The sequence below is a fragment of the Misgurnus anguillicaudatus genome, chromosome 1 (assembly GCF_027580225.2).
Source record: "Misgurnus anguillicaudatus chromosome 1, ASM2758022v2, whole genome shotgun sequence".
Lineage (NCBI taxonomy): Eukaryota > Metazoa > Chordata > Actinopteri > Cypriniformes > Cobitidae > Misgurnus > Misgurnus anguillicaudatus.
Window position 1 is genome coordinate 6,488,323 of NC_073337.2, and position 17,201 is coordinate 6,505,523.

The window sequence follows — 17,201 nt, forward strand, 5'->3', positions numbered from 1 at the left end:
AAGGGGGTCTGCCTGAATATTCTTTCTGTTATTCGGATGAATTTGTTATTCATTTTGGAGCCATTATCTGTGCCTTTCCAAATAACGTATTCGGCTTGGGCACATCCCTAGTATGTACACTCAGAAATTCACATACAGCCAGTAACAATAAAGAGATATGTAAAATATAAACACATTTTAAAGCATAATTGAATTATATGTAATGCAATGTATCTGCATGGTATCTTACATTGCATTCAATGACAAAAAAACTCAGTTCAGTTATTCGTTGCAAAGGTCATTAATGGCAATCTTAGGCAAAGTTTTTACATTTTGTAATTAATGTATGCTAATGCTAATTTTAATAAATGTCATACTGGTGTTGACCATTGAAGTAAATCACTACTTATGTTTTTCATTCACCCTCTTTTAGATATTAGACTGGTAGATGGAGATAATCTGTGCTCTGGAAGAGTGGAGGTTTTATATAATAATCAATGGGGAACCATCTGTGATGCTAGCTGGAATTTAGCAGATGCTGCAGTGGTGTGTAATAGCATGGGTTGTGGGACTGCTACAGCAGCAAAGACAGGGGCTTTCTTTGGGCAGGGTTCAGGACCCGTATGGCTGGACAATGTGAGATGTTCTGGGAATGAGCCAACGGTGAAAATTTGTCCATCAAATGCATTAGGAACAAGCACCTGTAGTCATGAACGAGATGCTGGAGTTGTTTGTAACCGTGAGAAAAATTATATATATTTAATCCAAAAATATTAATTCTGTCATTACTTACATTATTATATTATCATTCTAAAACTGTTTACTAACACAAGAGATACATTTTGATGTACCTATATGTGACTCATTTCCAGTAACAATGATTTATTACCTAACTGTAGGTCATTCATCAAAGAAAGTCTTCCCAGTTTACTACAGTACATCACTAAAATCTCATTCACCATCCCGCTATCTTAAACTATCGAATCATCATTATAAAGTTTTTTATTGTCACTTTTGGTGTTTGACAGTAAAAAGAAAGAAAGAAATCGTACATAAGAATGATTAAATAATGACAAAATGTACAAGAACATTTGAGTGTTTTTAATACCTTGTCCTTTATTGATGTTTAGCTCCTGTTAGGTTGGTGAATGGTGAGAACTCATGTTCTGGACGAGTGGAGGTTCTCTATAATGGAACATGGGGAACAGTGTGTAAAGATTCCTGGGACGCTACTGATGCTGCAGTGGTGTGTAGAGAGGTCGGATGTCCGATTGGTGGTGAACCAAAAATATATACTTATTTTGGACCTGGTGTGGGAACAATATGGATGGATAAAGTTCAGTGTACAGGGTCTGAATTATCACTTAAGAAGTGCAGATTCAATGGATGGGCATTAAACAACTGTAATCATTCATCTGATGCTGGAATCATCTGTCGAGGTAGGATAGATACAGTGTTTCTTCCTTTGCCAGTCTCTACTCAACCAGTGATTGCTTAAGATATTTTTTATTGTATACAAGCAATGACCTTGTTACAAGCATTACATTTGTACTCACAGAACCATACTTAATGCAAACATATGCAAACTTTATGACACATGCGCAGCAGATACTGGCAACACAAACAAATGATGTTTTATTAACGTAGTTCGGGAGGAACACATCAAATAAACTACTCAAGTGGCTCCAGCTGTCTACAATCAGTAATCAACATATCTACCCAATCAGCATGAAGGCAAGCACATATATATGCTGCGTCCGAAAACTCAAGGCAGTGACTCGTTGCCTCGCTGCCTCATGAGGAAATGACTTCGGAGGCATGAAGGTAGCTCAGAGAAAGACTTTCGGACACACTTCTAAGGCAGCGTGTTTGAAATTTAAACAGAGAGCGCCTTTGTGATAACTAATCACATATTTGAAAACTACAATACCAATTTCTCGCTAGAAATGCAATTAAAAGGTGTAAAAAGTAAAAATATACCTTTATTTACACTAAATTGGTGGTCCAGTCGCGTCCTTGGCCGCCATTTTATTTTTTCGAACTCGGCCGGACTCGACCAATCACATTCTTAATGTACGTCCACGCATAGGTATCTCAGGAGACAGGAAGTAAACCAAACATTGAATTCGGACATGCCTTGATGCCTTGCTGCCTTGGAAAGGTGCCTCAGAAGGCAACAATTTAGAGTTTTCGGACGCAGCCATAATCACAGTCAAACACAGTTTGTTTACTTCATTGTTTACCGCGGATTCATTTGTAAAGAAGCCACAAGTCAATGCTGTATTTGCAGAGAGACTGCATACAGCATTGAGACTGATAGCAGTGGGCGTTTACTTCCAGGTCTTCAATGCCTGTGCCTACAAATGCTACCTAGTTAGTTAATGTACTACAGTATAAGACACAGTAGCGCAACTCAATCTAAAGTTTACACATCAAGAGTTCTGATCCGTCACAGAACTACACATCTGTGCAACTGTGATTGTACTGTAGCCTATGTCAGCATTGCATTCGCATCCCATCTCACCAACAGTTTACTTACTCGCACATCCAAATGTAGTCAGAGAAGTGCCTTAATTTCTTTCCAATCGCATGAACATTGCGAAACAGCAGTCGCATCCTCTCAATGAATCACTCAATTTGCATTGGCTACCTGCCAGTGTGGCCTGTAGATTGACAATGTTACCCACCAATTGCAAAATTCACCCGCATTTGGCGCGTGGTCAGGTGTTAATTTAAGGCCCTGATGGTACATCACTTTTTGTGACCCCTTGAAACACTTTCATTGTCATTTGTATTGCTTGCAGCACCTCACGTATTTGTTCATGTTGTGAGAATTTACAACGGGTTTCTGTATTTGTTTGTGCTGCGAGTATCTGCAGCGCATGTTTTGTCAAACTGATGAAGATGTTTTCTTGATTTGCTGGTGTTTTTTTCTATTTGCATGTGTTTTCTTCCGTTGCAGTGCAGTGACCCCTGTCGGCCACAGTAGTTTTGCTTACAAGCGAGCAATAAAAAACACCAGTTTCTTTAAATAGCCCTACAGAAAATCTTTTTACAAGAAGTGGAAATCATTACAATATTATAATATTGTGTAGTATATTTTTATGTGACCTGTCTGTTTTAGTATTATTGTCACAGTAGCAGAGTTTTGGTGAATTTGCAGAAAATAAATTTTAAGAATGACTTTGGCACATTGACATCTACTTTTCATGTACCCTTCTTCAGATGTTCGATTGGTAAATGGAGCTGATGTGTGTTCTGGAAGAGTGGAGGTTTTAAATAATAATCAATGGGGAACTGTCTGTGATGCTGACTGGAATTTAACAGATGCTGCAGTGGTGTGTAAGAGCATGGGTTGTGGGACTCCAATTGCAGCACCGACTGGGGCTTTCTTTGGGCAGGGTTCAGGATCTGTGTGGCTGGATGATGTGATATGTTCTGGGAATGAGGTAACATTGAAAAATTGTTTATCAAATGGAATCGGAAAAAGCAGCTGTGGTCATGAACAAGATGCTGGAGTCGTCTGTCGAGGTAAGATGAAATGAACATTTGTGATTGAAGATCTCATAATAATAATTCAGTGCCTGACAAAGCATACTGCATACAGTGTGTGAAACCAATATTTCTTGCAGATATAAAGGTGGTGAATGGCACAAGTCCGTGTAATGGCAGACTTCAGGTTCTTTATAATAATCACTGGGGTGGAGTGTGTCACACTGCCTGGGGTCCGGAAGAAGCTACAGTTTTGTGTAGTGAGCTTGGCTGTGGTGAAGTTGCAGTGCCACAGGCATATGTTGGTCCATTTATTGGGCCAATATGGATTGATAATCTTTTATGTACTGGAAATGAGTTGATACTGCGAGACTGTTCATTTACTGGATATAATATTTGCTGTTGTGTGAATGGTATTTACGCAGGAGTTGTTTGCATCAGTAAGAAACTTTTTGAAACTTTCTCTACAAAAGTCAATACAGAACATGTATTATGAAAAAGGCTTGTCACATTCACATTCTTTTCATTTCTTTAAAGAAATAAAATAGATATATGTTTAGGTAAACCGTTCTTGGCCTGAAGTCCCTTTTATTTCACAGGATTTGTGAGAAAAGATGTGGTGAGGATTATGGTTACAGCTGACGCTGACATCAATGTCAATGACCTAAATATCATGGAGATGCTAATAGATAAGGTGAGACATCTGTTTTATGTGTGTAAATCATGGTGCATGGGCCATGTAAACTGTAAATGCTTTGCGTACACAAGCAATTTGTGTACGCGCTAATTTATTTTAACAATACATATTAGTAGAAATCCCTTTGTTTGAGGTATACCAAAAGGCTTACGTGATAAAATGTCAGTAATGCATACGTAACTGTTTGTCCAATTTTATTTTGCTGTTTAAATTATATTAAGCCTTAAAGTTCTGCATATATTAGGGCTTGACTCATAGACTTTAAAAAAGATGGACGGCGCGACAATGCTTCCTTCCATTGAAATGAACTGAAGGTTAAATGTACGACGATGGGCGCTGACTTGTTATGAAAAACGTCAGTATGAAGCCAGGGCATGCGCAGAAGGAATCGTCCGTGGAGTCAAAGCTGCGGTATAAAACTTTCACCCAAATGCTTGCACGCCCAATTCAACCACGCCCCTTGAACGTCTCATCTGAATGGCTTGCTAAAGTAAGATAACTTAAATACAAGTCACCGCTTGCCACTGGTGTTAATAAATACTAAGCTCACTGACCACTTTCTGTCTGTTAGTATTGTATCCATTAGTGGTCTTCTTCTTCCGCCAACTGTAAGGAAGAAAAATTTCTTGTTCTTTTATTAATCCGCGGCTCACGAGTTTGGCAAAGATACAGCCTCACATGCATTTTGGAATGCTTGCCATCAAATTCGTTTGCACAGTATATGAGATTTGATTTGTCCTACCAAAAAAAAGTCTTTAAAGGACAAGTTCGGTATTTTACACTTAAAGCCCTGTTTTCAGTTTGTTTATGATGAAATAGAACGGTTTTGACTGAAATTTCGACATATGCGGCTGCCCAGAGAATTTTTGGGTGTTTGTGTTTCAGCTCCTACCTTTACAATAGGTTTAATGGTGCACTGGAACAATCCTTCCTAAAATGCATATTAAACTTTCGTTTACAAAGACGTGAAACGTCAGGTTACGACTGTAACCATGGTTCCCTGAGATAGGGAACGAGACGCTGTGTCATGTAATGACATTATGGGGAACGCTATGCAGCGTGACGCGCGTGAATATTGTGTCAACTAGGTCTATATATAGACGCCGGCGGATGACGTCAAGTGTGACGTGGCAACGCGAGGCTATAAATAGGCGGAAATAATATAGGTCAAACAGCTTCTGTTAAAATTGAAGCGAATGCTACAGGCACAAGGAGTTATGGCAAAGGGACACAGCGTCTCGTTCCCTATCTCAGGGAACCATAGTTACAGTCGTAACCTGACGTTCCCTTTCAAGGGATACTTGACGCTGTGTCATGTAATGACATTATGGGGAACGAGATACCCACTACGCCATAATTAATTGTGGCTGTCTATAAGTGTGAAGGTGTCTACGCACAACTTAAGACATAAGAACCTGAGAACCAGGTAAAGAAGGTAGGTCTAAGCTATAATACCTCATAAATGTGTGCGGAGATGACCATCCCGCTGCATCGCAAACATCCTGTAAAGAAGCCCCTGACAAAAGGGCCAAAGAAGATGCCATACCCCTAGTGGAGTGTGCCCTTATTCGTAGAGGTGAAGGCATATTCGACCTCATACGATATAGAAATAGCCTCTACAATCCACCTACTGATTGTCTGTTTAGAGGCTGCACGTCCTTTGCTCAAAGAACCAAAGCATACCAAAAGTTGGTCAGATTTCCTCCAGGTGAAAGTTCTGTTAATATATTCGACTAAAGCCCTAACAGGGCATAGAAGATTTAGCCTCTGTTGATCCGCCGACTCATAAGGAGGAGGATGAAAAGCCTGTAGAACCAATGTCCTAGCTACGTTGTTAGGAACCTTAGGAACATATCCCGGTCTCGGGTGTAATATAGCCTTAATTTTTCCCGGAGCGAACTCCAGACATGAAGGTGAAGCCGATAAAGCTTGAATATCGCCCCCTCTCCTCAGAGAGGTGATGGCTAACAAAAAGGCTAATTTAAGTGACAGATTCTTATCTGTACATGAATCAATGGGTTTGAAAGGGCCTACAGAAAGCCCTTCGAGAACAACTGCCAAGTCCCATGCCGGAACTCTGACTCTATTAGGAGGTCTTAACCTCATTGTACCACGCAGAAAGCGAATTACTAAGGGATGCTTCCCGATAGAGCCCTCAGGAGTAGGAGCGTGAAAAGCAGAGATAGCCGAAGCATATACTTTGATAGTAGATGAATGTAGGCCGTGCAAAAAACGGTCTTGTAGAAACTCCAGAACTGAAGCCACTGGGCAGTTAACTGGATCTAAATGTTTGTTACTACACCAAGTAGTGAATAATTGCCATTTAACTCTATAACATCTCCTGGTAGATGGGGCTCTAGAATTAAGTATGGTCTCTATAGGGGTGACCCCGAATAGTCGAAGATTTGATGCATCGATAGGAGAAGCCTGATTCGACTACCAATCTCACAGTCGAATCGTCGCAGATGTGTTATGAAATGAGGATCCTTTAATTTTGGCGTATATGGGTGCACTGTGCACAAATCTGATTTTACATATAACAGCTTTCTCCCAATATATTACAGCATATTATTATAATTGTGCAAATAATATGTGAAGTATCAGCTTTCAATAAATATTTTTAAAATGCGTTAATAAATCCAGCAACCCCTGTGACCGGGCTACACGTCCATAAGAGGTTCCTATGTTAATAAACCATTGCCTCTTTGTTTCTACATTTAAAAGAAAAAGCTGGCAATTTTGGCTATACGTTCATTCTTTTAGTAATTTTTTTATTTTATTTTATTTATAAATCACTCTGGGTTATCTGATGTATCTATTTGGCTTGTGTTTTGTTTTCGTGCACTTGAGGCATTTTGCACATTTGTTCTGCACTTTGTTACTTCTGACCTTATTTTATTTAAAAAAAAAATTATTTATTATAAACGTAAATTCTGATCTAATTTAAGTCTGTAAATTTTGGATTGCTTTTCGTTGTATCGATGTTGCGCTATTGCGTGCTGGCCATGCTTGCGCATGCAATTTAGCCGAACGTGCTAGGTGCGTTTCGTCTCATATTTAGAAGTTCATCAAACTAAACATTAAAAAACGGATGTTTTCGACGGGTATAAGTTTTTAAAATGTATTTAGAACATAGTGGTTATCTTGTCAAAAGTTAAACTACAAAACAGGTAAGCCGTTTCTTTAAATTTCGGTGATGAAACAGAAAATATCTGCACTGAACCTATATTTATGTCTTTCTTGCGATTTAATATTCTCGTCAGTGTTCACTTTCAAATGATAGAAAAGAGATTCCTGAAATAAATAATATCATCAGTTGTTTCTGTTTCTAAAGTGAATGGAGATGATCAAAGTGAAAGCAAGCAGGTATTTCTGTGCTAAATAATAACGCGTAGTGTCTATAAAATCATTAATTTCAGTGTTTTTATGAATTGTATATAAAGCTTATAATTTGCAGTAACAATCACAAATTATTTGTCATTTCTCATTTGTCGTTTTTTTTGTCATGACCGCTTTGACGCGCTTAATCTCCAAATTAAATAAAAACACTGAATTAGCCGAGGTTTCCAAGGCAGGATCACTTTTGTTATATTTTTAGGAATTTAAACATTTAAAATGTTATGAGGAATAATGAAACAAATGTTGCCTTACATTTATAAAAATATATAAATGCATCGTCAGTTTTGTCTTCGTTCATCACTTGAAAGACAGTTTTGGTCACTTAATCAGAAACTTGTTTATGTGTGCTGCTTGTGAAAGAAAATAAAAGTTACCAATTTGTACCTGTTCTGACCCCCTCCCAACCCAGGCACACACACATAGATGATTCGACTATCGGTCGACTATGAAAAGATTTGACAATTCTGATTCGAATATGTAAATCCTTAGTCGAGGACAGCCCTAGGTCTCTACAACCTCAGTTGAGAGACCCTGACTTACGAAATGGTCCCCCTCAGTGGCCAGGCCCATAGTTTCCAAATTTCTGGGTGGGGGTGAAATATCGCACCCCCCGCCTGAGTTAGAAGGTCCCTCCTGAGGGGAATCTGCCACGGTTGACCCGCTAGGAGAGCTAGAAAGTCAGAGAACCATATCCGGGCCGGCCAATACGGGGCTACCAAAATGAGACTGATTTGTTCCTGGCAAACTCTCGCTAGGACACCTGGAAGCAAAGTGATCGGGGGAAAGGCGTACAGACGTCGCCTCGGCCACGTCTGCACCATAGCGTCCAGACCCAATGGGGCTGGATGTGTAAGGGAATACCACAATGGGCAATGAGTCGTCTCTCGAGACGCAAACAGGTCGACTTCCGCTCGACCGAATCTCTTCCAGACTTCCACCACCACTTCTGGGTGGAGTCTCCATTCCTCTGGTCTCAGTCCCTGCCTCGACAGGATGTCTGCTCCCACATTCTGGACTCCGGGGATGTACATCGATCTGAGCGACAAAAATTTCCCGTGAGACCAAAGGAGGACCTGGTGTGCCAATCTGTATAGAGGGGCGCGACCTCAGGCCTCCCTGATGATTGATGTACGAGACCACTGACGTGTTGTCTGTCCTCACAAGGACGTGATGGCCTCTGAGGGCTGGGAGAAAGTGTTTGATTGCTCGAAAAACTGCTAACATTTCCAGACAGTTTATGTGCCAATAAAGATGGCGATCCTCCCATAACCCCCTGGCCGTGTGGCCTTCCATTACTGCCCCCCAGCCTGTGAGAGATGCATCTGTTGTCACTATTTTCCTGTGACACTGCACCCCCAGCTTCAGACCCTGATTCAGAAAGCAGGGTTTCTTCCAAATTGACAGGGAACGAAGGCATCTGCGCGTTACCCTGATTGTACGGAACGGGTTGCCCCTCGGGGAAAACCCTCTGCTCTTTAGCCACCATTGCAGTGGTCTCATGTACAACAGACCGAAGGGAATAATATTGGCTGCTGCCGCCATCCGACCTAACACTCTTTGAAAGTGCTTTACGGTGTAAAGCTGGCCTAACTTGACCCTGGAAACCGATGCCAGGATCGACTCTGTGCGTGCAGGAGACAGATGTGCCTGCCCAAGTCACCCCGAGAAACAGTACTTTCTGCTGGGGGATTAAATTGCTCTTTTTGGCGTTGAGCCGTAAACCCAGGCGCTTCATGTGGCCAAGGACGACATCTCGATACCGAACTGCCATTTCTTGGGACTGGGCTAACACCAACCAGTCGTCTATGTAATTCAAAATTCGAATCCCCTGAAGTCTCAAAGGAGCAAGGGCTGAATCTATGCATTTCGTGAAAGTGCGCGGTGAGAGAGCTAGGCCGAACGGCAGAACCCGATACTGGTATGCTTTTCCCCCGAAAGCAAACCTGAGAAATTTCCAATGCTGGGGCAGGATGGATATGTGGAAATAAGCATCCTTCAAATCTATCGTGACGAACCAGTCCTCGGACCTGATTGACGCCACGATTGAAGGAATTGTCAGCATTTTGAACTTGTATCTCCTCAGAGATTGGTTTAGATGTCTGAGATCTAGAATGGGCCTCAGCCCTCCGTCCTTTTTCGGTACAATAAAATATCGGCTGTAAAAGCCTGCTTCGCTCTCGAGCGGGGGAACATACTCTATTGCCCCCTTTGCCAGGAGAGCATTGACCTCTTCCTTTAATATGATAGCCTTTTCTGGGCCCACCTCGGTGGATAACACCCCTCTGAACCTGGGAGGACGGTAAGAAAATTGAATCCTGTAGCCTTTTTCTATCACATCCAGCAGCCATTTTGTGGCATTTTTCAATTTTCTCCACTCGAGGAGAAAATGCACTAAAGGAGTCAATCTCTCGAGATTGACTGTGGGAATGTGAAACTCGCTGCCCTGAAGCGGAGGACCGGCAGGGCATAGCTGAGTTAGAAGAAAACCCTGATTTTCTATGTTTAACGTCTCCTTTAATAGAGACGCCACATAAGGGGTTAATTTTTTGTGTACACAAGGGCACATCGGGTGGACAGATTTTATCTGATCCCCGATAAGGGGCGCCCACCGAGGCCCCACATAAGCGTCAGGACCTCTTAAATGCAGCCTTTCTATTAGTGACAACAACTGTTCTTAAATCATTCTTTAAATGCCTCTGAGGATTCTGATGCTGTTGTTGTTGATGATGTTGTTGTTGTTGTTGTCTTCTCGTCCCCCAAGCTCTCTGAGGGGGGGCACGGGAAGCAACACTCTGTTTTTGCTGCTGTCTATATGAGCTTGAATGTGGTTGTACAGTATTAGATGCAGATCTGGGGGGAAAATTGCGACGAGGCAAAAACTTTTTAAATGCCTCTGCCTGTCTTTTCTCATCCTGAAAACGATCCACAACAATATTAACTGCTTCGCCAAACAGTCCTGTATTGGCGAGCGGTGCATCCAGAAGAACACTTTTATCTTTCTCCTTCATACTAGATAAGTTAAGCCACAAATGCCTCTCTGTTGCGGTCATAACTGCCATTGAACGACCCACTAATTGAGCCGTCTCTTTTGTAGCACAGAGAGAAAGGTCCGCTGCTCTCCTAAGTTCATCTAATATTTCAGGATTAACAGGTTCACCCTCTTTAATTTCCCCCAATAAATCTGCCTGGTATGCTTGAAGAATGCCCATTGAATGCAAACAAGCTCCAGCGCGACCTGCAGTCAAATACGCTTTATTTATCAAGCCGGAGGTAACGCGACACGGCTTTGTGGGAAGCGTCAGGGTTTTTAATAATGTTGCTGACTCGGGTAACAAATAAGAGGCAAGGTTGCTCTCAATACTGGGCATTTTGTCGTAGCCAAACTCCTTAAAGCCCAAAATAGATGAGAAACTCGCTGATGTATTAAACATAAGACGAGATGAATAAGGTTTATTCCACGATTTACTAACCTCCTGATGTAAATCAGGAAAGAAAGGTAAACCCCGACGCTGCGGTTGTGCACGTTTTTTTTTTAAAAACCTCTCATCAAGTTTACTGGTTGCTTTCACTTTCAGTTCGTCTGCAGGCCAGTCAATATTAGGTTTTGTAACTGCACGGGTCACAACCTCTAATAGTTCTTCATAACAGGGTGAAAGGGAATAATCAGTGAAATCATTTGTGTTTTCTGCTTCAACACTCATTACATCTAGATCCTCAGAACTAGAGTAATTCAACGCACTCCCGGTCGGGGCGGGAGAAGCCGACTTGCGGGCTCCCGTATCCCTCACGGAAGAAACGGAGGCAGAGGGCTGAGAAAGGATAGATACCGTCTCATTACCCTCATTAAGCTCCATTTGCGAGCCCCATGAATGCAAGCGACGAGCCGCCTCGGCGGCCGCCGGTCCAGAACCGCGAGGCTCGCGGGGTTTGCCAGACTCATCAAACAAAGCCATACGAGAGCGCAGTACTTTAAAGGGCCTACTCTCACAATGCACGCACGCCTCCCCCTCGAGGAAAGCGTGTGTGTGGTCTGCACCCAAACATATAATACATAACTCGTGAGTATCCCCGTCAGTAATATATCTAGGACAGGGGGTAACACACTTTCTAAATCCCTTTCTGTTCTCCATTTTTAAACTGTTCTAAACTCACTAGACACAGACACATTCACATAAGCGTTCGCTGAAATAGCAGAAGCTGTTTGACCTATATTATTTCCGCCTATTTATAGCCTCGCGTTGCCACGTCACACTTGACGTCATCCGCCGGCGTCTATATATAGACATAGTTGACACAATATTCACGCGCGTCACGCTGCATAGCGTTCCCCATAATGTCATTACATGACACAGCGTCAAGTAGGCTATCCCTTGAAAGGGAACTCACCGAGTGGTCAGGGGTGTTCACTGGTATGCTCACACAAAAATCGCTGCAAAATACGCATTCCAACAGGTTTTATCGTAGTTTTTGCCAACTCCATTGACTTGTATTAGTTGTGCTGTGAGGTACGTTATTACTCCGCGCCGGGAACTTTGTTTCTATTCTTGCAATTGGCAATGGCGGATTAGCGCCACCAGCTGGGCTGGAGTGTCTATTATTCAAGCTCTAAGCGGAAGAATGTACGGGTGTGGGGCGTTTGGAAAAATAGGTCCACAAGTTAACAACGAATGCTAAAACAGCTGTTGGAAAGCATCTTTTAACGCGATTTTTGTGTGAGCATATCACTGAACACCCCTGACCACTCGGTGAGTTTCACGTCTTTGTAAACGAAAGTTTAATGCATTTTAGAAAGGATTGTTCCAGTGCACCATTAAACACATTGTAAAGGTAGGAGCTGAAACACAAACACCCAAAAATTCTCGGGGCAGCCGCAAATGTCGAAATTTCAGTCAAAACCGTTCTATTTCATCATAAACAATCTGAAAACAGGGCTTTAAGTGTAAAATACCGAACTTGTCCTTTAAAGATTTTTTTTCAGCAATGTCCTAGATTCTATACTCCAAATTTCATGCAAATTTTCCTGACAGAAAGGTATGTCATAGTGAATTGAAATAGTCATGAGCCAAGGACTCAGAGGTGAAGAATTTTGTTTCTAGCACTTGCGAATCAAAAATGTATGTTAAACTTTGAACTGTTGGGGGGGCTTGGATACCCAGTTGAGTTCTATAAAACCTTTTTTGATAAGTTGGCCCCCATTTTGATTAAAATGTATTTTGACTCATTTGCTTTGCTCGAGCTTCCCCAAACCCTTATTCAGGCTTCTTTCCCTAATTTTAAAGAAAAATAAAGATCCCTTGCATTGCAAATCCTACCGCCCGATCAGCGTTCTTAATGTTGATTTTAAACTCTTGTCTAAGTTGATGCCGTTACGGCTAGAATCTGTGTTACAACCATAATTTCTCCAGACCAGACCGGGTTTATTAAAAACAAACATTCTTTTTTTTTATATCAGAAAACTTCTGCTGTCCCAGAGGCAATAATTTCATTAGATGCAGAGAAGGCTTTTGACCGAGTGGAGTGGAAATATCTCTTTTACACACTAGAGAAATTTGGTTTTGGTGAAAAATTTATTTTTTGGGTGAGATCATTATATTTTGCTCCCCTAGCATGTGTCAGAACCAATACTACCCGTTCTGACTATTTTTCCCTCCACCGGTCCACTCATCAGGGATGTCCCTTAAGTCCACTCCTCTTCGCCATTGCTATCGAACCCCTTGCTGTTGCACTGAGGCTTGATTCATCTATAAAAGGCATAAAAAGAATGGGTATAGAGCAAAAGTATCTTTGTATGCGGATGATCTCCTACTTTATATTTGTGATTTAGCTAGATCGATACCAGCAGCTCTGAATATTTTAAAATTATTCAGAATAATTACTAGTTACAAATTAAATCCGAGCAAGAGCCAAATTTTTCCACTGAATTCCGCAGCTAGGGATTATCCTTAATCTAATTTTCCATTTATGATTGCACACCATAGATTTACTTATCTTGGGGTCTGCATCACTGATAAATTCAAAGATCTTTTTAAATTTATCTTTGCCAATTGAGCGCTGGTTTTCCTGTTATTTTCAGTGTATACCTATTTTCCTCCCTCAACACTTTTTTCGTAAAATTAATTCCCTGATCCTAGGATTTTTCTGGATAGTAATTATTTTCCTCCCCCAGAACATAAACTGGTACCTAGAGATATGGCTGTGCTTAATATGTTTAGCACCTTTTTGTACCCGTGATTTTATTTTGTAAATAATTATTTTATAATCATTTTATTAATTTATATATAGTTATGGATGACCAAGCTTTTTTATTATTTTATTATTTGGTTATTTATTTAATTTTACTATTTGCTTGTCTTTTATTATTATTTTTATATTATTATTAATACTACAACTATTATTATTGTTCCGTTTTTTCTTTCAATTTAAATTTTATTCTTACGTTATTTTTTTTGTGCAGACCCTTTTATTAACAATATGTTTGTGTATGTATATGTTCTGTAATTGTATGTTACATTTGGTAAAATTTAAATAAAGTAAGGAAAAACAACTTTGAACTGTTGGTGGCACTAGAGCATTTGAGAGAGACAAATTAAGAGTTTCGTTGCAAAACGAGATAAATCCATTTTTTAACATTTTTGTCAAAACATGTTTTATATTATCTTATCATGTTATTATTTTGTTTTATGGTAGCTGTATTTTTTGAGTTATGAAGGTTTAAATCAAAGCAAACCAACTGCAGTTGAATTGAAATTAACTGAACAATTAACAAACGGTGGTTATCTCGTTTTGCAACGAAACTCTTCAAATATAGAGGCAAATTTGGTATGTTAACATTTCAAACTGCCCTCCGTCTGTGTGCCAAATATTGTAACTTTTTACTCTATGCTTCTTTGGGCTGCCATGAATTTCCATGGTGAAGGAATAATAATGATAGGATTAGGGAAGCTGAACACTAAGGGGGCGTGCACACCAACGCTTTTACGCCCGCGGCCGGCGCATGTTTTCAATTGTTTTCAATGGAAGCTCAGCGTTTTTCAAATAAGCCAGCAGCTAGCGGTTTTCTTCCACTCAGCGCTGAGTGCCGAGAGTTGAGAAATGTTCAACTTTGGAAGAAAAGCTCCGCTCGTCAATGTCAGTTCTCACGCGGCTGTCCAATCACAGTGGAGGTGGGGCGGGACAAGTATCACAGCAACCAACCGTCTCACAGCTGACGTATCAGAGCTACAAAAGCGCTTAGCTAAAGAAAGCTGGCACTCAGCTGAAAAACAGCTGGCATTCGGCGTCCTCAAAGCGTTTTCAGCCGCGTTTAAAAGTTTTGGTGTGTCCAGCCCCTAACAGATACAATGGGGTCTTCCCCCTATATATTTTAGTGTAATCTTCTAGATGAGGTTTCAGTGCTTTTTAATTAATATGTACCTTTTTTAATTTTACAGATAAGGAAAGTGGTTAAAAATCGAGGAAATTATTTTGCAAACTGGAAAAAACAGCGTGATAGAATGGTATTTCACCAAACAGCAAAATAACAGGTTTGTAATATGAGTCATTAAATATTGTATATTTAGATCAAGTTTGTGAAAGCATTTCTCTTATGATGTTACTGGATTAACAGTGACCATCTTTATGCAGAAATGAAGAGCAAGTTTCTCAGAGAATTTAAGTTACTTGAGTACATTAATAGGATTTTTGAAATACTAAGTTGTCTAAGGCCCTGTCCACATGTACACGGGTATCTTTAAATCCGTAGCGTTTTCTATGTGGTTTGGCAGTATCAGGTGATTGAAACGTTGTTGTATGTGCCAAGAGATTCTCTGCAATGCCTTCTGTTGATCTGGCATGCTCTCCGGGTTTCTGTATGTTGGATCCAGATTTTTTTTAATGAAGGGAAAACTCCTTTTCAAAGTTTATAAAAATGCCTGTGTACGTGTGAATTACTGTAGACCTAAAATGTCCTTAAAGAATCCCAGTGTGGCAGCTGAGAATCTTTTACTTTTAACAGTGATAAGTACTGTACACAGAGTATACACAATACACAGAGTATATATAAAAGCAGACGCTTTTATTCAAAGCGAATTACAAAGATAAGGAAACAGTCAAGCAGTTTGTCATAGGAAGGCAATAATACAAGAGGTTACAGGTTTTTTCCAAAACAATACCTGTTGGGGGAGAAAGAGAGTTAGTTAAAGTACTTTTTAAGGTAGAAGAGGTGTCAGTATCAATTGGTCAAGTATATTTGAAAAAGATTAGTTTTCAGTTGTTTTTTGAATGTAGCGAGAGATGTGGCTGATCGGACTCCTATAGGAAGATCATCCCACCAGGGAGTAGTGAAGGAAAATAAGCGGGAACATGATTCAGTGCCCTTTTGTACTGTCAATCTAATATTGCAATTAAACCCTGTTGTTTTGCAGGTCCTTTCTAAATTCAAGACAGAAAACACACAACTCATTATAATAATATATTGGTAATCTCTTTATGTTGTTAGCCTTTCCTTCATACTCCATACAGATGCATCGCTTTTAAAGTACTAAATCAGTTCCTTTATTGATACACGTTCAAAGCACGCCAGGGGCATTATAATCTGTTGCTGGCACAATCCATTTCATAGTTTCTCCTGGCTGTCCCTGCCTGCCAAAATGGCGATGTAACCAGAACGTCCGGAACTTTATATAAATCCTCACTAGGAAAATCCATCTGTTGAGAATGTTGAACATCATTAATGCATGGTCTTAAATAACTTAGAGAATCTCTTACCAAACATTATTTGCTGTGTGTGTAAAATAATATTGTGAGAATACTCTGTACAGGTTTGTGCACTTAGGATCAGAATAAAGAGAAATGTAAAATTAGACGTAGGCTATAAACTATAATTGTATCATATGCAATGTAATGTAATTTAATGACACTGGGTGGCAGTATAAGCTTATGATATTGGATAACACAGCTTTAAATAAAGAGAAATAATTCATTAATATGTCTGAGTGTGTTTATTGTCACTGGACAATGTCAGGGGTGGGATAAAATTAAGTAGATTACTGACTTATGAACAAGGTTAAAACATAGCAAACCTATCTAGCACATTTTAAAGTATGTCTGAGGGTAAAATAGTTTGTGGCATCTTCTTAGTTTAATATCCGGTCAGTTTTAAAGATTTACTTTATATAAATGAATTAAATCTCTAAAATATATCTAGACACATCTAAAATGGTAGCATAATTTATTATTTTAATTCTATAAAATTTTTACAAATATTTTGTAACAAGTATGTCTGAATAAATAATTTAACCTCTTAGTTACAATAAAGTTCAGGAACTCAAATACTGTGTTTTACTAAAAATGGGAAAAATCTGGTTAGGATGATTAAAAAAGACCCAGCTTAATTACACATCCCAGGATTAAATTACATTAGAAAAGTAAATACAAATACAAAATTTCCATCACTTAGCTGACTGTCTTTTGTTAGTCCTTTATTAGTTCCCCGCTCAGGCCTTATAGAAACATGAATAATCCAGAAAAAGAGATAAATCCCAAGGTTGTCCTTAAAAGTGTTGAAGGAAAAATCTGAGGTGTAAAGTACTTAAGTAAATGTACTTCGTTACTGTACTTAAGTATTTTTTGGGCTACTTTGTACTTGTACTGAGTA

General features: G+C 39.9%; 1 non-coding gene across 1 annotated transcript; it reads left to right on the forward strand.

Annotated features, from left to right (window-relative positions):
• The first annotated feature begins 1,115 nt into the window (after positions 1-1,115).
• On the forward strand, positions 1,116-16,756 carry LOC129432510 (uncharacterized). The gene is made up of 5 exons (XR_012359680.1): positions 1,116-1,418; positions 3,205-3,510; positions 3,612-4,165; positions 14,998-15,090; positions 15,970-16,756. It is a non-coding gene; the product is annotated as an uncharacterized protein (transcript).
• The last annotated feature ends 445 nt before the right edge of the window (positions 16,757-17,201 follow it).